Source organism: Anomaloglossus baeobatrachus, chromosome 2 (genome assembly GCF_048569485.1).
Source record: "Anomaloglossus baeobatrachus isolate aAnoBae1 chromosome 2, aAnoBae1.hap1, whole genome shotgun sequence".
In the NCBI taxonomy this organism is placed as follows: domain Eukaryota; kingdom Metazoa; phylum Chordata; class Amphibia; order Anura; family Aromobatidae; genus Anomaloglossus; species Anomaloglossus baeobatrachus.
This window is the reverse complement of record NC_134354.1, coordinates 763587133-763611558: the sequence shown is the minus strand read 5'-3', so window position 1 is coordinate 763611558 and position 24426 is coordinate 763587133. Positions and strand designations below refer to the sequence as shown.

Sequence of the window (24426 nt, the reverse complement as noted above, 5' to 3'; positions counted from 1 at the left end):
ATGGTCCGCCTGTGCGCACGCGCGGGGGGGCGTTCCCAGCCGGGGTGCCCCCTGCGTGTGCGCGCTAGTGCGTTCCACGGACGGCGCTGCGTTCCACTTACAGGATTTCCTGTACACGTGATATAGCTTTAAATGGCGGCCTCCATACACTCGCCGGCACCTCCGGTCACCACGCAGTCATCCCCACGGAATCACCACTGCATTTGCGTACTCAGGTAACAAACAAGGGATTTATCCCTCTTGGAATGATCATTGTGATATGGTAATTGATTATGTTAATCCTATAGATCCTCACAGGGGGGCTGTAGACACAGGGCTTCCATACCCTAAAGGTACCGTCACACTAAGCAACTTACCAGCGATCCCAACAACGATAGGGATCGCTGGTAAGTTGCTAGGAGGTTGCTGGTGAGATGTCACACTGCGACGCTCCAGCGATCCCACCAGCAACCTGACCTGGCAGGGATCGCTGGAGCGTGGCTACACGAGTTGCTGGTGAGCTCACCAGCAACCAGTGACCAGCCCCCAGCGCCGCGTGGAAGATGCTGCGCTTGGTAACTAAGGTAAATATCGGTAACCAACCCGATATTTACCTTGGTTACCACCGCACGGAGCTACACGTGCAGAGAGCAGGGAGCAGCGCACAATGCTTAGCGCTGGCTCCCTGCTCTCCTAGTTACAGCACACATCGGGTTAATTACCTGATGTGTGCTGCAGCTACATGTGCACAGAGCAGGAGCCGGCACTGACAGTGAGAGCGGCGGAGGCTGGTATCGAAGGTAAATATCGGGTAACCAAGGACAGGGCTTCTTGGTTACCCGATGTTTACATTGGTTACCAGCCTCCGCAGAAGCCGGCTCCTGCTGCCTGCACATTTAGTTGTTGCTGTCTCGCTGTCACACACAGCGATCTGTGCTTCACAGCGGGACAGCAACAACTAAAAAATGGCCCAGGACATTCAGCAACAACCAACAACCTCACAGCAGGGGCCAGGTTGTTGCTGGATGTCACACACAGCAACATCACTAGCAACGTCACAAAAGTTGTTCGTTAGCAGCGATGTTGCTAGCGATGTTGCTTAGTGTGACGGGGCCTTAAGGAGAACACTGACAGTGTAATCCCCACTGAATCACCACTGCATCTGGCATACCCAGGTAATTAATAAGGACCTATCTATACCCCTTTAGAAAAGTCAATGTAATTTTACTAATTCTATAAAACTTATAGATTTTCACAGGGGGGGGCGATAGACACAGACAGGGCCCTCATACCCTAAGGAGTCTTTAACAGTGTAATAAGGTTGGTGTCATTCTTGAGTATATTGCATACGCTCATTGACAGAACCTACCTTGGGGGTGTATATTGATACATAGTCTCTATACATTCTAAATTTATAGGACTACAAGCTGTATTTATCTTGACACACATAGTGGTGAGTGACGAAAATCTCATCTTCTGCGCATGTCTCACCCTTTCCATGTTTCTCAGTTTGTCTTTCATTTCTTATATGTGAAGTAACTTGGTCCCACAATACAGCAACTTATTGAACATGAGCCCCCTGAGAGGTCTATTCCATAGACAATAATTAAGGTAACACTACATTACTCCTTTTACTCCATATGGTAGCCTAATCTGTAGTGTGCCCCGGCCCTCTTTCCCCCTTCCCTGGATGGATGTTGTAATCTAACTCTTACCGCTTTCTTTGTATCTCATGCCATTTAGTGGACCATACACCCCAGCATGCTAATGAACATTGGGTCTTCGAGTGATATATTATATAGACAGTAGCAAAGGCAAATTTCACAGAAAATGTTCTGTAGTTTACACACCTTCCGTCTCAGTTTTTACATTTTCCTATGGTCCCCTTCATACACCTATACATGAAGTATATATAATTTTCTCAAGACGAGTCTGTTTTCTACTTCAGGTTGATCACTAACGTATCATTGGTCAGCACATGTGAACCTAATTTCACCAGTCTAAACCTCATATACGTTTCCTGTGGTATGTATTTTTACATTGTGATAACTTTGTACATATGTATTATAAATACTAGGGTCTCTCAATGGATTAATCACTAATCATTGATTATTCACACAAGTGTACATCAAGGTTTTTTGTTTACTTTATAATTTGTTCAATGTCAAAGACAATGGCCATATTTTTGTTCTATGCGCTATGTGTAAAATTGATTGTACATGTGAGATTTGATATTGTATTTTTTCTTTTGTTCATTCAGTACATTTATTTGATAAAGGCCAAAATTGTATGGCCGAAACGTCATAACAGACCTTTGCATGAATAAAAATTGGCATTAATAAGCATCAACATTCTCGATTTTTCATTTCTTTGAGTGCCCGAGCTGACTTTTTGCACTTTTGGATTCTATAGGGTCATCAAGGTCCTTGATAGTCCCCTTTGCTGTGCAAGTCTTAACAGGTCGGCTTCAAGCTGTTGCCTGTCCTAGGGTCCTGTACCCAGTCGGTGCGTAGTTCCGGGAGTACTCCACCGGCAACCACTTCTCCTGGGTACCAGGTCACCGTCAACCCAAGTCGGAGTCCACTTCACTTCCACTTTACACCTCGGCTGTCAACTAGACTTCGACTGACTACTCTGTCTCACTGCAGTCTCCCTTCTCACAGTCACTACCGTTTCTCCTTCTGACTTCCTGTATTCCCAATTACTCTCCACAGTCTGCCCCTCCCACCTGGTCAACTAGTGGACTGGAGTGGCTCCACCTCTAGGTGACCATCCATGGTCCCACCCTAGCTAGGTACCATTGTATGGGGGATTGTTGGGGAAAACTGATTACCTGGGTTTTTGGTGTTACCGGCACTGGGGTTCTGGGTCCCTAAGGGGGTAGGCCCTGCATCCTGGTGGGGATGCAGAACCTTGTAGCACCCTGATTGCTTCAGGGGCGCTACATTTGCGTGTGCTTCCTCCCACACTCCAAAGACATAGGGAACTTAGATTATAAGCCCCAATGTTGCTGATTTATGTAAAGCGCTGCAGAATATGTTAGCACTATATAAAAATAAAGATTATTCTCTATTCCATTCAAGTCAGGGCCCCATTCTCAGGATCCATTGATCTGTGTAGATTGCAGCCATGGATGCGGTGCTAGCCACCGGACCACCCAGGATAGATAGCCCTCTAAGTTCCCCTTTATTAGTTTTGAAGCTGCAGAGAATGTCCCCTTCTACAAAGCTGAGACATCCAAGAATTACCACCTTCGAGGAGTCTTGCTATTTAAAAGAATGTAAAATTTAAAAGTCGGTCCCGTTCTGCCCTCACGAGACATTTGACAAGAGACATTTTCCAGCCACTTGCCATCAGGGAAAATTTGTTCTGATCTTGGAAGGAAGCCCACAGGGAGAGATAAGACCCGGGGAGGAGTTAATGGAGGTGAAAACTGGTCAAGGCAGGATTCCTCATCCACTTCATGAAAGACATCCTGCACAATTAACACCAGGGATATCCCCGGGGACAACTATTCCAGGAATGTTTACAGAGGGACGAGATTTACAAAAGGTGAAAGAACCAGAGGGGACGGCAACATCAAAAGGAACTGGAATCTGAAGCCCTCAGTGTAGGAGACATGGCAGCTCGTCGTCTTCTAGACAAAAGGCAAGAAGATTAATATTGAAAAATTCCAGAGAAACCTCCTTCCTCTCCCCCACCAAAGCCTCCATCCTCCCCCCCCCACCCGCCAAAACCTCCATCCTCTCCCCCCCCACCCGCCAAAACCTCCATCCTCTCCCCCCCCACCCGCCAAAACCTCCATCCTCTCCCCCCCCCACCCACCAAAACCTCCATCCTCTCCCCCCCCACCCGCCAAAACCTCCATCCTCTCCCCCCCACCCGCCAAAACCTCCATCCTCCCCCCCCCCCCAAAAGCCTCCATCCTCCCCACCCGCCAAAACCTCCATCCCCCCCCCCCCCCCAAAGCCTCCATCCTCTCCCCCCCCCACACCCGCCAAAACCTCCATCCTCCCCCCCCCCACACCCGCCAAAACCTCCATCCTCCCCCCCCACCCGCCAAAACCTCCATCCTCTCCCCCCCACCCGCCAAAACCTCCATCCTCTCCCCCCCACCCGCCAAAACCTCCTCTCCCCCCCACCAAAACCTCCATCCTCCCCCCCCACCCCCCACCAAAGCCTCCATCCTCCCCCCCCGCCCCCAACCAAAGCCTCCATCCTCCCCCCCCACCCCCCACCAAAGCCTCCATCCTCCCCCCCCGCCCCCAACCAAAGCCTCCATCCTCCCCCCCCACCCCCCACCAAAGCCTCCATCCTCCCCCCCCGCCCCCAACCAAAGCCTCCATCCTCCCCCCCCAAAGCCTCCATCCTCCCCCCCCAAAGCCTCCATCCTCCCCCCCCCCCAAGCCTCCATCCTCCCCCCCCCCAAAGCCTCCATCCTCCCCCCCCCCCCAAAGCCTCCATCCTCCCCCCCCCAAAGCCTCCATCCTCCCCCCCCCAAAGCCTCCATCCTCCCCCCCCCAAAGCCTCCATCCTCCCCCCCCAAAGCCTCCATCCTCCCCCCCCCAAAGCCTCCATCCTCCCCCCCCCCAAAGCCTCCATCCTCTCCCCCCCACAGCCTCCATCCTCTCCCCCCCACCCCACCAAAGCCTCCATCCTCTCCCCCCCACCCCACCAAAGCCTCCATCCTCTCGCCCCCCCACCCCACCAAAGCCTCCATCCTCTCGCCCCCCCCCACCCCACCAAAGCCTCCATCCTCTCGCCCCCCCCACCCCACCAAAGCCTCCATCCTCTCGCCCCCCCCACCCCACCAAAGCCTCCATCCTCTCGCCCCCCCACCCCACCAAAGCCTCCATCCTCTCCCCCCCTACCCACCAAAGCCTCCATCCTCTCCCCCCCCTACCCACCAAAGCCTCCATCCTCTCCCCCCCCCCACCAAAGCCTCCATCCTCTCCCCCCCGACCCACCAAAGCCTCCATCCTCTACCCCCACCCACCCAAAGCCTCCATCCTCTACCCCCCACCCACCAAAGCCTCCATCCTCTACCCCCACCCACCCACCAAAGCCTCAATCCTCCCCCCCGCCCACCAAAGCCTCAATCCTCCCCCCCGCCCACCAAAGCCTCCATCCTCTCCCCCCCACCCACCAAAGCCTCCATCCTCTTCCCCCCTCACCCACCAAAGCCTCCATCCTCTCCCCCCCACCCAAAAATCTAGTTCTTTATAACCGCTCCTTAAATATAATTAAAAGTTGGATTTTCAGAGACGAAAAATACAATTTATGATTTTCATTAGAAATACAAAAACAACCCCCAAAAAAAAAAAAAAGTGTGTTATATAGAATCCCATTCTCCGTATGTCCTCAGCGGCAACTGAAAATACAGGGCCTGTCACACCGAAGGAGGTTTGATAAAATGGCACCATACGAAATCAATAAACCTAATTCCCGCTCTTCCTGCGGGCCAAACCTTTGCTGTAAAGGAAACAAAAAAGGAATTTATCACCTACTCTTAAAGCGCACCACCACGTAGAACTAAGAATAGTGCTCCTGTCTGCAGTTTTTGGAGGCAAAGCAGATGGAGGACTGTCAGCCATGTTGGCTTCACCGAAACATAACTCACTTTGTCATCCAGAGACAGCACCTCCTCGGCAAAAGAAGAATATACCCCAAACTTTCCATCTGCCACTGTGCAAATAGATGCACCACCATGTTATCCAGACACATGACCCATCACCCAACACCCACAGACCAGGGACAGACAGAGGAGCCGCATATAGAGGATTATCTCTGCGTATAAAGTTACTATCCTAGGCCTGAAGCATTCACTCACACGATGGAGATGCCAGTCTCGTGCCTTACTACACCCCTAGTAGGGCGCTTTTCCATCTGCGATTGAGTGCGATCCGATGGGGGAAAAAAAAAAAAAAATCGGATTGCACCAGTGTTAATCTATGACCATGCCATCCTGAGCGGGTTTTTTTCTCCACACGAATCACACTTCTAGCGAAATCGCAGCATGCTGCGATTGTCAGCGAGACTCAGCACCCCCATGCAACCCTATGGGAGCGAGAAAAATATCGCAATACGGATGTCATACGGATCCTTGGTATGAAAAAAAAAAGCCACACCACAGACCATACGCATAACACTCACCCCACTTTCTGGGCAAGTATCGCAGAGCTTATTTAAATCGCAGATGGAAAAGCACCCATACAGAATTTGTCATCTCCACCATGGAAGGAAGGACGAGTGTGCAGGAGTATTATGGAGGGTGAGGAGGCAAAAAAAAAAAAAATAAATAAATAAAAAAAAACCCCACACAAAACACCACATACACTAAACTCAGGCACTGTAAACTCACAGGAACAAAAACTAAGGGAGAGAGGCAAAATAAGTCATGCAGCAAAAAAGGACAACACCACAACCACTCACGGCAAGAAAGTACTACAGCCATAGGTAAGTCTGGATCACAACATCTCACCAGACCAGGATAGAGCAGCTATAGCTGGCATTAAAGGAAGTGTCCAGCCAGCATAAATAGGAGGGGAGCGAATGTGACTGGCTCGCCCACAGTGTCTGATCAAAGAGACCAATAGGCAGTGTAGGATTAACTCTTGCTAGCCTGCCTATAAACTACAAGCCTGTGGTGCGGTGCCTTAAGCCTGCTTTACACGTTACAATTAATCGTGCGATCGCACTCTCCCCCATCGTTTGTGCGGCACTGGCAATTTCTTGCCCGTGTTGCACAAGGTTGTAACCCCCGTCACACGTACTTTCCTTCCAAACGACCTCGCTGTGGGCGGCGAACATCAACTTCCTGAAGGGGGAGGGATGTTCGACGTCACAGCAGCCGGCCAATAGAAGCGGAGGGGCGGAGATGAGCAAGATGTAAACATCCCACCCACCTCCTTCCTTCCACATTGCCGGTGGCTGCAGGTACAGTGATGTTCATCGTTCCAGGGGTGTCACACGGAGCGATGTGTGCTGCCTCGGAAACAATGAACAACCGGACGTTGAATTTTTAGAAAATGAGCGACGTGCCAACGATGAACGAGAAGGTGAGTATTTCTGCTCGTTCACCGCTGTCTCACGCTAGGATATCACTAACGATGCCGGATGTGCGTCACTTACGACGTGACCCCGCCGACATCTCGTTAAGATATATCGTAGCGTGTAAAGCCCGCTTTAGTCTCCCTGCACTGATCACAGACAGAAGTCAGAAGGCAGAGTGTCTCCACAGAACCGGATGCCACCATGACAGTCGGCAATGTTCGCAAAATTCTCTGACATACTTTATATCCCTTTAAACCTGACTAAGGAGGGAGGGAGGTGAGGGGGGGGGTATGGATGTGGAATAAATGCGTAGATTAAACAAAAATAAATGAATGCCATCCTCCGTAGTTACTTATTTCTACAAATTCTAAATTAACCATATGCGCCCCTGCAGCAAAGCCTGATGAGAGGACACATGCAGGTAATTAGATTGCGCCCGCGGCAGCACACGCTCGGGTTTTCTCGCAGGTCTGATGTCGGGCTGCTGTCTTTACTGGTGGATAAAATGAGGCAGCAGCCCTAGGATGTTGAACAGCCGAGTCCCTGCACACACACTGACCACGTCGCACTGGAAATTGCTCGTTAGTGCGGTGTTCTCACTAGATTACAGAGGACCGGTAGCCTCCAGGGGCCACCTTGTAGCCAGGACAGAAAGCTGCTCACATATTTAGAAAATACTCAGGAACTGCAGTGACGTTGGAATGGTTAAGTCACAACTACAATTCAAGGAGGACCTGGATGCCTCTGGCAAAAAAAAAAAAAAAAAAATATTACAGGTTATAGGCACCAAATACTGTGATGGTGCGATTATCCATGGAATGGACGCCCTGGCAAAACCAGCTAGGTAGTCACAGAATAGGCCCCCGCATAAACACCACTCCCACATAGGGTTAAACCGGCCGACAAAACCCTAGCCACCCCCTCAGGGAAGGACAGACCAGTGGGCGGGACCAGACCGAAGAGAAACGCCCACCTAGGGGTCTGGAGAGCCCGGGGCGAGAAAACAGACAGTTGGAGTTGAAGTTTAAGTTTGGAGTTGGAGTGAGGAGGTGAAGCTGACTGGTGTCAGGGTAGGAACCCAGACACATTGGCTGGGTGGCAGACGGTGGTCACAGCCAGCAGGAGACAGGAAGACTGCTCGGCAGATCCGCGGTGGACCGGGGCAGGGTTGTAGCCCGCTGGTACCGACATCGGAGAACCAACCCTGAAACAGTGCACACAAGGGGGTACTCTGACCCTGAAGCCAGGACCGGCACCGACTGCCTAGCTAATTAACCGATTGAGGGCAGGATTCCAGGTCCTGTCCCAACCCAAGTCCCGAAAAGTAGACACCCACAGAGAGGGATAGGGCATCCGCCAGGGCCCGGTAGATCCCACAGGTCAACGTCTGATTGGCACGGCTCCTAACCAGAGGACTGGGAGCAGACTCCTGCGTTACACACTGGGAAGTCTGCATAAAAAAAAACCAAAAAAAACCCAAAAAAAAACAGTGCATTGGAAAGGGGCATTGACCACCAGCCCGGGTGTGGGACCAGATACACCCGGCTGCCGCAGCCGGCTACCATCACCTTGGTTTACCAAAAGACTTGTGTGATGAATCAACAGTTAGTAACATTCCCGGCCTGACCGGGTGCGCCGGCCCCTGCCCTGCCGTTATCATCCCATGCACAGAGACATTGGGCCCCGAGGAATCCATCCCTGCCCATGGAGGGGTTAACATCCAGCTGCCAGCCCATTGCCCCCGGGAGCCCCACAGCAGCAGCAGCAGTGGTGGTGCTACATCTCACCACACATCGTGGGTGGCGTCACAGACAGTTTTCTACAACCCCCGTACAAATACGTCCCCCTTTTATTCGAAGTGTCCGCATGACCCCCGGGTCCGGTAGAGTCCCTCGAGCCATGCCGCAGATCCGGATCCGAGCATGGCTGGTGGCACGGGGGCGGCACAGAACTAGTCTGTGGAGTTGGGAAGTCCCAGACATAGGAAGGAGCTTTTAAATCACTAGAACGAAGGATCTACTGATGCCACTGTTTTGATAGATTTTGCTGCCATAGCAGAAGTAGTTGCCGCACATGCGCAACTCTATTCATCACTATGGGAGCACCAAAGAAATTCTATAGCAGTAAATGGCAAGAGCTGCAAAAAAAATGTTAAAATGGGGAATTGGGTGGACCCCCCGCTCTTAAAACAAACTGAAGACTTCTCGCAACTATTAAAAAAAAAAAATATATATATAGTTTTTGCCAATTTCCACTTTTTTGAAAGAGTCAGGGTCTGGCAGAATGGTGGGCCCAGTGACAGCCCAAAAGATCTGCTATGGTTCCCCCCCACCCCCCAAACATGTCAAGTTTAGTACAATCCCCTTTTTACGGGAACCCGTCAGGTGCAATATGAACGAGCAGTTCTGGGTGCATATTACTAATCCCTGCATCACGTAGCATACTTTTTCAAAAGATCTTTGTACATTAGATAGTGGACATAGTGGACTTAGTAGAGCCCATATCAGGGGCTGGTTGAGTCTACGGGGCAATAGGGACAGAGTCCAGGCTGAGGAACGAGTGACAGAATGACAAGTCCTGGTGAAAGTTAAATGTGGCGCAGGGTGGTGCCCTTCACCAAGGACTTTGCCTTTCCAGCCTGGACTCTGTCCCCATTGCCCCCGTAAACTCCTGTAGCGTGTCGGGGTGCGGCAGACAAATACCTCATCCACAACTACCACCCTGCGCCACGTTACATCTTTATGTATTTCGAATTATCTTCTATTGTATGCTAATGAGCGCAGGGACTAGTCGCAAAAGAGTTACCGTACTTTCCTTGGCTAGTTGGCCCCCTTAATATGCAAGCACGCCCCTGTGGGCGTGCTAACATGCTAATGAATGCGCAGAGTCAGAGGCATAGTCGAACTCCCCACTTTCTGCCATCACCATGCCCGACACTAAGTTTAGGAACAGCGCGCATGATCAGAAGTCCTGGACTTCCAGTCACGCACACTATGATGCCGGGTATACACGTCCCGGCTTCAAAGTGGTGTAGTACACATGTCCGATAGTCCAAGGACGTTCTGATCATGCACACTGAGCCGAAAACCAGCAATGGCAGCAGAGGTGAGAGCTACCACGCCTCTGACGCTGCAAAGTCTGTGTGTGAGCTAACATGCTAAGGGGGCCGACTAGCCAAGGAAACGAATGCCCTTGGGACTAGTCGCTGGCATCATTAGCATGTCATATGGGATCTTTAGAAACACTTTTTCTATACATCTCTTTATCTATGCTAGTGTATACAGGTACGGTTACGCAGGGAATAGCAATATACACCCAGAACTGCTTGTGGGTCTGGGAGCATATTGCACCTGACAGGTTCATTTAAGGATTTTAGAATATTTCAGAAGTTTTCATAATATATATGAAAACGCCTTAAAGCAAAATTCTTTTATTCCAAAAAAAAAAAAAAAAAAAAAGATGCACACTCTGCAATACAGGTGAAAAATCTGCCAAGGGCAGCTATAAAGCTGGACGCCCCAGGGCTCCATATACATATACAGGTGCAGAGCCCCATAAGATATCCTACTGCCGGGAAATACTATAAATATAGTAGTATACATTTCAGTGGAAATAGCCCAAAATCATGTATGAAAAAGAACAGATTATCCAGTTGTAGATATATTCTGCTTCAGTAACCACAAATATGGAGGGGGGGGGGGGAAGAGAAAGAAACTCCCAGTACAGACCAGCCAGGAGGATGGTATGCCTCATTATATTTTTGGTAAACAGTGGAGTAATGTGCTTTATCAAAAACCTCTACCTTGGTCTCATTATCCTCAAAACGCTTTCCCAAGAGGATTTTGGTTACTCTCCTACATTATGGCAAATTGCAGTCTAGCTTTTTATGTTTGTGTCAGCAGTGAGGTCCTCCTGGGTCTCCTCCATAGTGTTTCATTTCATTCAAATGTGGACAGATAGGTCTCTCTGACATGGATGCCCCCTTAGCCTTCGGGACAGCTTTAATTTCTTTGAAACTTGATTCAGACTATCCTGTGTTGCAACCTTTCATTAATTTTTCTCTGCTGTCCACGTGCAGATAGATTAACTTCAGTGCCATGAGTTGCGATTATGTTGCTCACTGTGGACAAAGGAACATCAAGATATCTGGATATAGACTTGTAACCTTGAGATTGTTGATCTTTCAACTGGTTCTCAAGTCCTCTTCTCCGCTTTCTGTTCTCCATGCTTAGTGTGGCACACAGACACTCAATGCAAAGGTTGAGTCAACTTCTCCCCTTTTTATCTGGTTTCAGGTGGGATTTTTTATGTTGCCCACACCTGTTACCACAGGTGGATCTGAAGGAGCAGCACATGCTTGAAACAAAGTGGTTTACGCACAAAAAAACCAAACATGTGACATGTGTAATTGCAATAATTATCTGGGAGAAATACTTCACTTTCTGGAATAATTTCAAGGGGGGGGGGGGGGGGTCTACACTTTCAGCCATGACCATCATTTTCTAATGTGGAAAGAAGGCGGCTACTTTCACACATTAGTTTTTTGGCATCAGCCACAATCCGGCGTGTGCCGGATGCGACGGATCTGGTGCAGATTATGCGCCTGATCCTTTTTTTTTTAAAGATCCGGTATAACGGATCCAGCGTATCAGTTTTTGCGTCTGATTTGCTCGATCCGTTTTTTTTATCTCTTCAATAAATTGGAGCATGCTCTGTTTACAAAACGGATCCGGTGGCCGCATCCTTTTTTTTGACGCATTACGCCGGATCCGGCGTCCATAGGCTTCCATTGTAAATCCCAACGTATCGCGTCGGATCCTGCGCGATGCGGTTTTTTGTCAGAGACAAAAAAACGTTACAAGAGACGTTCCATCCGGCCGCCGCATTAGCCAATTACAACGGATCCGGCAAAAGCCAGATGCAACGCAAGGCCATCAGGCACAATCCGGCGCTAATACACATCAATGGGGATAAAACGGATCCGGCGCCGGATCAGTTTTATCAGTTGTTTTCCGGATTGTGCCCGATTGAAAAAAACTCGTGTGAAAGTAGCCTAAAAGATTACTTCCAAAGCAAATTTTCCTTTAAACAGCGAAGTCGCTCAAATAAAATATTCTATAGAAGAGTCTTATCTGGGGTAAGTTTACCTGCAGTCCCATGTAAAAACCACATATCAAGCTCCATCTGTTACACATGGGTAAAGTTCAGACAGACAGTGACTGAGTCATGTGGTGTCTATGGAGGAGCATAGTCCGCTCAGCGCCCGGGAGATAACAAGACCCTGTTGTTTTATAGATCAGGAACAAAAGGCAAAGTGACACAAACTTGTGAAAGTGGAAGGAGTCACTTAGGTCTGCGGCAAGAAAGACACAAAAGCTCCCTGTGTGAAGCCATGACCGAGAGGGGGTAGGGGCCTTAATTCCCCGACTGCTCAGAATACAAATTATTTCTTCCTCCACCGTCCAGTCATCATTTGTTTCAGCACACATCAAGTCAATGGATAATAGAAGAAGAGGAAATAAAAGATTCTGATTTATACTCATTTTTGTTTAGGATGTAAAAATGGCCAAAACGTGGGATTTGAAAGCCAACTCAATCCATCTGTTAAAAAAAAAAAATAAAAATAATATTAAAAAAAAGGAGGGAAAATCTTTTGCTTCCAACCCCCTAAACATTATACAGATATTTAAATCCAAAAATGGTGAAGAGATTTGGACTAACGTGTTCTTTCTGGTTCATGACACTCCAGATTGTGTTTAGGACTATTTCAGTGCCTCAATTAATAATGATAATCCCATGCAATTAGTTCAGGAGCCGCTAGAGGGTCGAAAGTTTTATGGATAAGCTTCAAATGTTGATATGCTTTTATTTTATTTTTTTAATAGTATACAATTACATTGATGGTATGTAAACTGATATACTCTGTTGAACTTCTATTACATAACTAGTTTTTATTGCATTTATATAAAGAAAAAAAAAAAAAAAAAAAAAAAGCCAGCATTTATTTGCCCTATCCAGGCATGCAAGATTATATAAAAGGGATTAATATACAGAGAAATCTGAACTGCAGAAGTTGACAATATTCTTATACCGCCGCCTCCTTCCACTTTTTATAGCAGAGACTGGCATTTCCAGAAAGGCAAGAACATTCCAAGTGAGGCTATAAAAAAAAACCTATTAAAAAATAAATAGCATTGAAAATTACAAGGCTGTCGAGAAAAAAAAAAAAAATTTAATAGGGTGAGTGGGTGTAATTGTGAGGGCGGTGCTCGGGGTGGCCAGCAAATGTGACTATTGGTAGAATTACTGGAAAATTAAAGAAAACTTGAGTCACAGTAAAGGATCAGAGCAGAAGTTTAAAGGGGGCATGTTCTCCAATTTGTACTTTTTCGGAAATGTCTCCCAGAAGAGCCGATTTCTGGGTACTCTATTGCTTGGCGCTTGAGGGATCTGTTGTAGTCCATGAGGGAACCTGGCAAAAAAGTGTTCAGTTTCCCTACAGCGCCTCCACAGGGAGAATAAGGCATTACATAGTGGCCAATAAAACCATAATGCTCCGAACATATATTATTATTATTATTTTTATTATTTTTATTATTTTTATTATTTTTATTATTTTTATTGTTTATTTATAGAGCACCATTGATTCCATGGTGCTGTACATGAGGGGGTTACATACAGAATACATATACAAGTTACAATAGACAGACTGGTACAGAGGGAAGAGGGCCCTGCCCTTGCGGGCTTACATCCTAAAGGATTTTGGGGAGGAGACAGTAGGTGGGGTGTAGGTGGGGCGGCAGCAGGAGAACCTTTCCAAACAGTGTAACTAATTTGTGAAACGACTATACCCGACAACCTTGACAAGACATCTGTGTTGTCAGATATGGAGGGAACAACTAATTATTGAGAGGTGTCACAAACCACCGGGGGGTCACTCAGAAATCCCCCGCGCTGGCTACCAGTACGTCACAATCGGGGGGTAACAAGTGGGGTCACCCCTCCTTTATACCTCCCGACCGACAGACAGAGCACGTGACGCGCTCTCTAGCGCCCCTCTTATAGTCAGGCCAATTATGGAATTGCCCGACAATAAGCAAGGAGGCCGCTATACTACTTATGCCGGTTATTGAAGGGTCCCCGGTGAGAGTAGGGTATATATTCCCCCGACCTCCGCGGGCGGAATATATAAAATCTCCCCGAATCTCACTGGCCTCCCCACAATAATCCTTGGCACAAACTCGCTGCCACCAACCGCTTCACGGTAACTATTAGCCGAACACACAGACGTGGGATTCAAGATCGAGATAACAGAACAGCCCAAGATTAATTATATAATTTAATCAGCCTAAAGCACACTAGAAACTACAATATATACAATAGGGAATCTACAGAATATACATATGTCAGAGTACAGTTACAATCAAAGCATGGGTTACAAGCAGGCATACACAGTTCCAGCAGTTACCTTGTTGCGTCTGGCCACAGGGGGGCGCTGTAGACCAGGTTTCCAGGAACTCCCACAGATGTTTCCTACACGTGCCCCCAGCGAGAAGAACCCTGGAAAATGGCCGAAGTAGGGTTATCAACCTGGGCAGATCCAGGTCCCCTCCTACCTTAGTGACCTCACAGGGAAGCACTGCCACTCCCCCTGCATGGATCAGAATTATCCAGCAAAGGGGATATTGGCCATAACTTTGCCTGGGAGCGTCGTAGGCAGACGCCAATGCTCTCATTGTGACAGTTATGAATTTAGCTACAGAACGAGGGGACTCATGACCTGTCTGCCAGTTCCCCATTGGCTGATATCACGCCTGGGGCATTTCCCAATGTCCTGCTCCCATAAAAAGGGGGTGCCGGCATCGTCCACATGCGGGGACACCATTTTTATGGTTGCCATATTTATCGGAAATATGGCTTGCGAGATATGAACCATTTTTTTACTGGAGTCGTTCTGTCTGGCTATTTCCATAGCCTTGCTAATGAGATACAGCTCTTGTTACAGGGTGACGGCAGGGAGTCATCCTGTGTCCATTGTCCCTAAGCCACCTAATTTCCATATCACAGGACATGGCCATGGGATTTGTTGCTAAACCAGTTGTGTGAAGGAAAGGGGGGGTGACACCAGGAGAGGGCTTCCTGACATACTTGAATATCATGATTTATCGTCATCTCTCCGGATTTACCTCACAAGAGGTTTTATGTCTTGCAGTGGATCCGGATAGATCTCGGCCTGTACAGAAAATGCTAATCAGTCAACTGAAAATCTGGGCGACAACTCTTGTTAGACCAATAATACCATCCACATCGGTTGTCACACAGATTTTCCCCAAAAACTTGCAGAGCAACCCCTTTACAATATGGAGCTACTAGTTGCATTTTAGGCTAAGGCTACTTTCACACATCCGGTTTGAGCCGTGCGGCTCAATCCGGCTGTGAAACCTATGCAACGGATGCGGTGAAAACACCGCATCCTTTGCATAAGTTTTTACATGCGGCCGGTCCGTTTTTTTCCGGTTGCGGCACGCTACTGAGCATGCGCAGTGGAAAAAAACGCATGCGGCGGCCAGATGCGTTTTTTTCCGCATCGCGCCGCATCCGGCATCCATAGGCATGCATTGAAAATGCGCCGCAGCGGCCGGATGCGGCGCGATGCGGTTTTTTTTTGCCGGAGCAAAAAACGTTGCAGGGAACGTTCTATCCGGCCGCCGCATTTATTTATTTTGCCGCATCCAGAAAAAAACGGATGCACCGCAAAGCCATCGGGTACAATCCGGTTACAATGCAAGTCTATGGGGATAAACCGGATGCGATACCGGATCCGGTTTACCCGTTTTTTTCCGGATTGTACCTGATGGGAAAAAACTGATGTGTGAAAGTAGCCTAACATGACCATGCTACATTCAGGAAACTTTTGGAATGAGGGTCAAACAGGACATTAGCCTGAGGGTCTATTAATCAAAATTCTCCACTTGAAGGCTGTTTCCATTCACACAATAACAGGCGTATTCCGCACGATTGCACTATAGTCTGCTGAACACTGGCAACAGTTTTACAAGTTGTCGCCCACCATAAAAATACAGGCTCTTACATGCTGAACAGGGGCCATAAACAGCAGGGGCACTTAGTATTCCGGCCCACACTCTCCCAGCAGCAAAACGGACTGCGGCCAAGACTGGAAGCTGCGAGACGCTCACGACTGTGCGAAACGGGGCAAGATTCAACACGAGCTGCTCAGTCTGACAGTGGAAAAAGAAGAAGACGGTTACAAAAAGTTTTTGTATCAGTTTATGGTTCTAAATATTGAATCTATTTTTCCCCTTTGTTATTTTAGGTTTTTTTTAATACTACACATTTATCCACAGACAGAAAGGCCCTTGAGCAAGAATATATGGGCCTTTTGCAAGCCCAAGTACTCCTAAAAATGCAAAATCCCCATCTCCTTTGGGGGGGGGGGGTAGAAGTGGCCTCCTAGGCCCCTGGGTGGCCACACAGGTTGCACCAATAATATGTCCGCCCCTGCATGTATCAAACACTCAAAGCCACTAAACTTCAGAATACCTTGGTATAGCTAAGAATTTAGGATCAAGTTGGGAAAAACCTACTCAGCTTTTTTTTTTTACTCAAATTCGATGGGCAACTAGTGGTCATCTGCAATATGGCTGTATAGGTTGCAGTTACTTGGGTCCTGGAGCAGATGTGGGGGTGGGGTGTGCAAAAAAAAGAAAGAGCCCCCCAACTAGGGGGACATTTAACAGACTTTGAGCACAGGAGAAATGGCATATTCCCTAACAGCAGCCAGTTAGCAATGGAATTAGGGGTAGTGGAGGGGCAATTGCCTCCACCCACCTAAATGTAGAAAACCCATGGTTGTGAGTTATCGTCCCATGAAACCAAAAAGGATTGTGTCAATATTTCAATAAGTCTGATCCTTCTCTCTGCCAACATCACCTGTTTAGGTGGATAGGGAATGTATGCATGCATGAGTTAGGCGGGCCATAAATGAGCCAGACACCAGGGTAAATGGGATGTGACCATAGGCCACAATTTATAAGAAGGCACGAATACAAAAGAAAGGCCTCGCAAATCTGTTAAAGAGAATCTGTCACCAGGTTTTTGCAACCTAATGTAGGGGCAAAGATCCTGATTCCAGTGATGTGTAACTTACTGGGCTGCTTAATGTAGTTTTGATAATTACTGCTGATTAAAAACAGTGATTTTATAATTAGTCCAGGATACTCATGGGCTCTGATAACCGCAAACAGCTCAGTAAGTGACATCACTGGAATCAGGGTCTCTGTCTCTACATTGTGCTGCTTTCAGATGGGTTAACAAAAACCAGGTGACACATTCCCTTTAAGGCCCAGTGCAGTTTTTGATGCATTTTATCCGCCGCTCATGCTGCCAGTGCCGGCTCCTGCTCTCTGCACATGTAGCTGCAGTACACATCGGGTTAATTAACCCGATGTGTACTTTAGCTAGGAGAGCAGGGAGCCAGCGCTAAGCAGTGTGCGCGGCTCCCTGCTCTCTGCACATGTAGCGACGCTATGATCGCTGCTGCGTCGCTGTGTTTGACAGCTAAGCAGCGATCATAACAGCGACATACAAGGTCGCTGTTGCGTCACAGAAAATGGTGACGCAACAGCGACGTCGCTGTTACTATGTGTGAACCCAGCCTAAGTCTTTAAAATTTCACCAAGTAAAATGGTCATTAGATTTTCTGTAATCTAATCAGTCAAAGCCAGATCCGACTTATCCCCTTATCAGTAATCATAGGTTGTTACATAAAACAGTGAGCAAAAAGTGAAGAAATCCCAATGGGCCCAGTGTGGTCGGCACACCACAGCCATTGTGGCGAGGCATTTAACCTCTGACTAACCACTGGGTCTTATGTGTATCAATATTTATGAAGTAAAATCTAAGACAACAGTTACATTTTAAGGAACCCGATAAAAACCAGAATATAAATCATAAATATGGCCTTGTTGCCCATAGGAACTATTTTTTTCCCAGCCCGGTTTGCCCAAAAATAATGGTTGCTATGGGTAACAAGTTTATTAAATGTACAAGGCCTAATTTGCTGCCGAAACCATCTAGATTTCTGAAGCTGCTCTGGCTGGTTGCTATGGGCAACAAAGCCAGATTTTCTGTCAGGCAGCTTTACTAAATGAGGCCTAATGGAGAATTTGGCCCTTGTAACCTTACCAAACATTGTGTGACATCAAACTAATGTCTGAGGATTCAGTCAACTTTCCCATGATTTATTACAAAAGTACCGCACAGGCCCCACCTAGCGACAAAACACTGCACCCAAAATATAATGAAAACATCAAGCACCCGGCTTATTTTAGCAAAAGGTTAAAAATCAAAAGCTTAGACATTGCCACAATTCGTCACCACATCAGTGACTCACCGCACTGCAATATGTGGCAGATCTGCATTGTATACAACCAGTCAATCACATCCTCTACTAAAGAGGAATTCCTGTCCTGGGGGATGGGGGGGTACAAGATGGCAGGAAAAGATAATGGAAGTCAATTTAACACATCCCAAAGATTTTGCCTAAAAAGGGGATGTCTGGTGATTGTGTCAGAATCCCGAAAGCAGATACCCACCAGGAAGGGGTAGACAAAATGGACAATCCCTTTAAGGAATAATAAATAAATAAAATAAATAAATAATATTATAGCGCCATTTATTCCATGGCGCTTTACAAGTGAGAGGGTATACGTAAAACAATCATTAAGGGATGTGCCCACGCTGCGGAAAATGCGCGGATTTTGCCGCGGATTTCCCGAAAATCTGCAGCACAGCTACTCCCCAGCCATTTCTATGGCATTTTGGAAATGCTGTGTCCACGCTGCGGATTTTTCCGCAGCGGAAATAGTGCGGATTTTCGTCCGGCAAAATCTGCAACATGTCAATTATTGTTGCGGATTTTCATCCAGATTTTGGCTTTAAAATTGGGAAAAAAAAAAAAAAAATCCGCACCAAAATCCGCACCTTTGAAAAGGTGTGGATTTTGCAGGAAAGCTGCGGATTTTGATGCCGAAAAATCCGCAGCTACATTCTCCCGTGGACACAGCCTAACAGTACAAAACAGGCTGGTATAGGAGAAGAGAGGACCCTGCCCGCGAGGGCTCACAGTCTACAGGGATATTATAAAGTGATGGCATTGCTTCATCATTACTGGGGTTCTGGCTATTGTGACCCCACTATTGCAGACAACTAAGGGGCCGCTGTGCCCACCCCTGTCCTCCATGATCAGGAATGCTGGGGTCTCAGGTTACTTTTTAAGACAGGAACTACCCCTTTAAAGAACTTTGTTTTTGGAATAAATAGCTCTGTAGCTTTGGAATATTCTTTGAATATCAAGTAATTACCGTCTTCAAGATCTCTGCTTGGTGTCAGTGACTAGCCAGCCGCACTATTTTTTTTTCTCCTTCACGTCATTATACAGCGTAGTCAGCTTTAAATATGGGAGCAAAAGCAATGCAATTTGACTACTTTAGAGCCACATCGATAAAAATGGGGTTTCAATACTATTCATGGTCTGTTGGGTGATTTACCCAGGGGGGCCCTGTAATGGCAGACATTGGTTGTTCATGTAGTTAAAATCGTATTCAATCATATCCATTTAGTAGAAGGAGATAATATATATAAAAATATTATATATTCTACACACACTGTCACCGTTTGCTCAAAGTGAATCTTCCTGGTTATTCAGTTTAATATTAGAAAAGTTAAGTTTTTTTTAAACTTTGCAAAAACTTTTTTTTTTGTACAAAGTACAAACTTCAAACAAGAGGAAATGGTGAACGAGGGCAACACTGGGAGATGTGGTCCCATCCCCCACCTCCCCCAATCCCTTCCTCCTCCTTTTTGTGGCCACTGCTGTCCGGAACAGATGAAAAGCGGATTTTTGGGGAATATTGTAATTCTAGAAATATGCTCTTGGGATCACAGCTGTGGGAATGGAACAATGGAGGGAGAGAGAGTCTGGAAAGTATAAAGTTGGGAGTGCACATATTTATGCAAGGGGGGGGGAATTAAAGGTTAAAAGAACAGTGTAAACATTAGCTTTTACTAATGGGGGTGGGTATGGGCTGTGATGAGTATCACCACCCAATGATTTGTACAGTGAGGGGGGGGGGGGGGGGGGGGGAAATAAATAAAAATCTGTTGCAATTTCTTCTTTTCTTTTTTGGAAAATACCGCTTGTCACAATGTATTAGGCTGGAGTGCTATTATGTTGCCAATGTATTAAGCTCACAGAGGACTTAATATAATGCAATTGGAACAGACCCTCAGCTATGAGAAGCTCAAGACCTACACAGCTTTAAGCAGTGGGTATATAAGGCAATGTTCAAAAAGTGCCCTTTTTTTTGCTGTGAAATAACGCAACGTGGCCAAAATGTGTGAACAGACTATTCTAGGACAAACCCCTGATCGCCTGGGAAAAAAAAAAAAATTATAAATAAAATGTCAGAAATTGCTCCAGGTAGCCATCCAAGCACCCATATCTCCCGACCAATGATGCTGCAGTGTTTGGAGCCATATAGATTGTAAGCTCTTTAGAAAACTCTCCCATTTCCCCCAGAGATGTAGCAGAGCTAAGTATAACATCTCAAACGTAAAGAAATATCATAAAAACACCCAAAAAAAAAAAAGGTAAAAACAACAACTTCAGCACTGCTACAACCAGTGCACATTGGTCAAAACTTCCAAGAAGGGTTTTCAACTTTGCCAAAACTTTGGTGCATTTGATTTAGAAAGTTTTGGCAAGTCTTGCCTCCTGCAGTTTTACCATAGGGCAGTCACAGGGCAGCGGAGGAGGAGGATCTGCTCAGCGCAGCTACTGATCAAATTACTTGCAGCCGTGGCAATTTCAACTCCACTCAAGAAATGGGAAGAAAAAAAAAAAAAAAAAAAAACCATACACCTAAACCACAAAAAGTTCTTTCCTATGCAAAGTACCAGTTCAGGACAGGAGCATAAGGCAAAACTCCCACAGAGCGAACATCCCACCACTATCTCCAATTGTCAGCTCTTGGGCTCAGCTACTAATTTTTTCCAGCACTGAAAATTTGGTCACAAGTTGGAAACTATTTACTAACAAAAATCATTCCTTATTCCCCAAGTGTAAACTTTTGGACTGTAAAGGCAACTACAGATCCAAAGAACACCCACTGGGGCAGCTCATGACAGCTTTAACTCTGACCACAGGCCCAATGTGATAATTATCCAAGGACCTTCCGGGCAGATTTTCCAAAAATTGCTAGGTCATAGATTGCTCCTTGTTATTGAGGAGAACCAGGTTTACAAAGTGTATCCCAAAAGGAGAAAGTATACAACTTTTCTTAAAGTGGGCTCCCATAAAAACTACCAAAAATTAAAAGCACAAGGGGGGGGGGGGGGAGAAATATAATATAATATAATATTATAAATTATATATATATATATATATATATATATATATATATATATATATATATATATATATATTTATATTATAGTATAAATTATTATATATCTATCTATCTCTCATGTCCACTAGTTCTCCTAGTTAGAATACTGAATGTACGTGGCCACCTGATGTCCATGTTGGATTGCTATGGATAAAAGTTTGTGACAGTTGGCACACCATCCCCACATGGTGACCTGGCATGGCTAGGGACCACCATCATGTAGAAGAATCAGTGTAGGAATAAAATATTACTGACTTTCTCAATAATTATTACAGGATATTCCCATGGGGGTTCCAAGTTGCTGGACTCTTTGTGCCCCCAAGATTTGCAGCAAGACCTCATGAAAAGTTGATGGTGGTCTGAGATTATTTAAGTTAAAATATATATTTATTATTTTTCCTCTTATCCAAAAAGTCTATAACTTATTTGTTTTGTATATGAACCTTCTGAATTGTAAACGCTGTGGAATATGTTGGCGCTATAGAAATAAAGATTTATCATCATCAATAAATTATTATTAATAATAAATCTTTATTTCCATAGCACCAACATATTCCATAGCGCTTTACAATTCAGGAGGTTCATATACAAAACAACCAACAATTATAGACTTTCTGGATAGGAAAAAAAAATAAATAAATAATTTTGTTATGAAAATTTTTTAATTTTTGGAGTGTCATTACCTGTCCCTCCTTGCAGAACAAGTTGAGGTTGTTGATCTTGTACTTGGAACAATTTGCAACTAATCAATATGGGACATTGGCTTATCATTGCCATTTATCAGGTGGGGGCAGAGTCCTCCAGGAATGGAGGGTACAGGCCATGTGAGAGGCAGGCAAAATTCAAATTTTTCATACTGATTTTTGTTTGAGTTTTAACCCTCCCCTTCAAAAAAAAAAAAAAAAAAAAACCAGAAAAAAACTCCCCAGAGTTCCCAAAAATGGCAAAAACTGAGTAGACTTTGCAACATGCTGTGTTAATCCAGGCTCAGGGTATCAATGGAAACTAACCAGCAACAAAGTTGCAGATATTTACTAACAATCCAGAGGAGGAAATACATTGGTCACATCTGGTGCAGGGGGAAGGGGGCATTACATGGGAGGGGATCCTGTGTATAGTGTGAAAATAATGGGGGTGGTAGAGATGTATGTGATGGGCAGAGAGTTAATGCTATGTGAATGAGAGATCCAGGGGAAAGGGTGATCTACAGGGGTTAAATGGGAAGGAAGAGTAACAGGCATAGCAGAACCATGGAAGGTGTTAAGGGGGTCAACTGTAATGCAAATTATATGATTGGATTGCAAATTATGATTGGATTGATGTCACTGAAGCCATGCAGGGGTTAAATATAACATATGGGTGTTAGAACTAAGTTATGTATAGGGAGTGTGCATAAAAGGTTAGTGAACCCATGCCTGCCCTATAATGCAAATAGGGAAAGTGTAACCCCCTGATTTGTTATGCGCTGCAGAATATGTTGGTGCTATAGAAATAAAGTATTATTATTATGTAATGAAGCAAAATGTGACACTGAAGGGGTTAATACAATATATCCAAAGCATGCAATAAAAAAAAAAAAAAGTTATGACACATGGGGAGAGAGTCTAATGTTCAGAAGTTTTATAGGAAAGGAAGAGTCCCACATGTATAGGGAGCTTCCATTGTAGCATGGAAAGAGTTAACCCCCCCCCCCCCCTTCATGCAGAGATTAGTAAGGTTTGGGAAGAGTGCAGTGCTATTGTGAATCCATGTGTGGGGGTAGAAGGGGTTAACTGAAAAGTTGCACAGAAGTGAGAGCTATTCAGGGGGTATGTTACACATCTGAGAGATATAGACCCGTTATACAGAGAGAGTGCAGTAGACAATGTGGGGGAGTTCAATGTATGGGGGGGGGGGTGGGTTGTGCAATGTATAGTGGGGGGGGGGTGCAATGTATAGGGGTGAGTGCAGGGAGGTTAGTGCTGCCATATTGTACAGAAGGTCTAGTGGAAAGTTAGTGAATCCATGCCAGCTCTGCAGGGGTTAATCCAATGTATGGGAAGCTTGCACTGAAGTTAGGGCAGCCATGCATCCAGTGCAATGTATAGAAAGCTGGCGCTGAACTTGCTGAGGCTTGTAGTCCTCCTCCAGGAAGCAGCACCCGGCTTTCCTCTGCTTACCTGCTGTGAGCTGGGTCCAGGGAGAAGCAGGGTGCTCGTGCTCAGGGGTGCCAGTCCTGGGTCATCCTGTGTGGGCTCCCACTTTGCAGATGTGGCTTTCATTTATATCCTCGGCAGCTCCTCCCCTCCCCGGAGTGTGAGTGCGGTCTGTGCTCGCAGCTGGGGTCAGCCCTGCATTCTCCTGCACACTAGTGAGTGATGTCTCTGCAGCTGAGGGAGCGTCTGCAAAGAGCAGGGAGAAGCGCGCAGCTCCCGAGCCAGGCGCCGTCCCCGGCAGAGAGTGGGCTGGAGCTCGCAAGTCAAGCCCACATTGTTAACTCTTCCCTCACAGCCTCTTTTTGTTCTGTTCTTGCAGATTGTGATATTCTTTTCTTTTACTTCTTGCAACCTCAAAAAAGTTTCAATAGAAGTCTGTGTGTGGGGGAGGGGAAGCCATTTAGCATGTGTATGACTATGGGACCCCCTATGGTGCAGCATTCCTGGGTCATCAGAGGATTTGCAACCCTCTAAATGCATTCCTATGAAGATGGCTTTACGAGCTTTTTTGCTCTGAAGGCCACCATATCAGATGGGACCACTCCCAATCATCTTAATACAATGTGTAGCCATTCCTATCAGTTTAGATTACTTTTCAGAAAAAGCTGCTCTTTACAAGTGGAATTATGCTAATTTATTTATTTATTTATTTATTTATCTTACTCACAGCTAGAGTTGAGCGGATCAGTCATAATCCGGGTCCGGATCGGATTGCCGTAGAAGTCCGGATC

The 24426-nt window shown here is 46.3% G+C and overlaps 1 protein-coding gene across 1 annotated transcript in view; it reads right to left on the bottom strand.

The window, feature by feature from the left end:
• TSKU (tsukushi, small leucine rich proteoglycan) overlaps positions 1-23899 on the bottom strand; it is a 36770-nt gene extending 12871 nt beyond the window's left edge. The window contains exon 1 of the mRNA XM_075334691.1: positions 23660-23899. The gene's annotated coding sequence lies outside the window, so the exon portion shown is untranslated. The remainder of the gene's footprint in view (positions 1-23659) is intronic.
• Between the last annotated feature and the right edge of the window lie 527 nt (positions 23900-24426).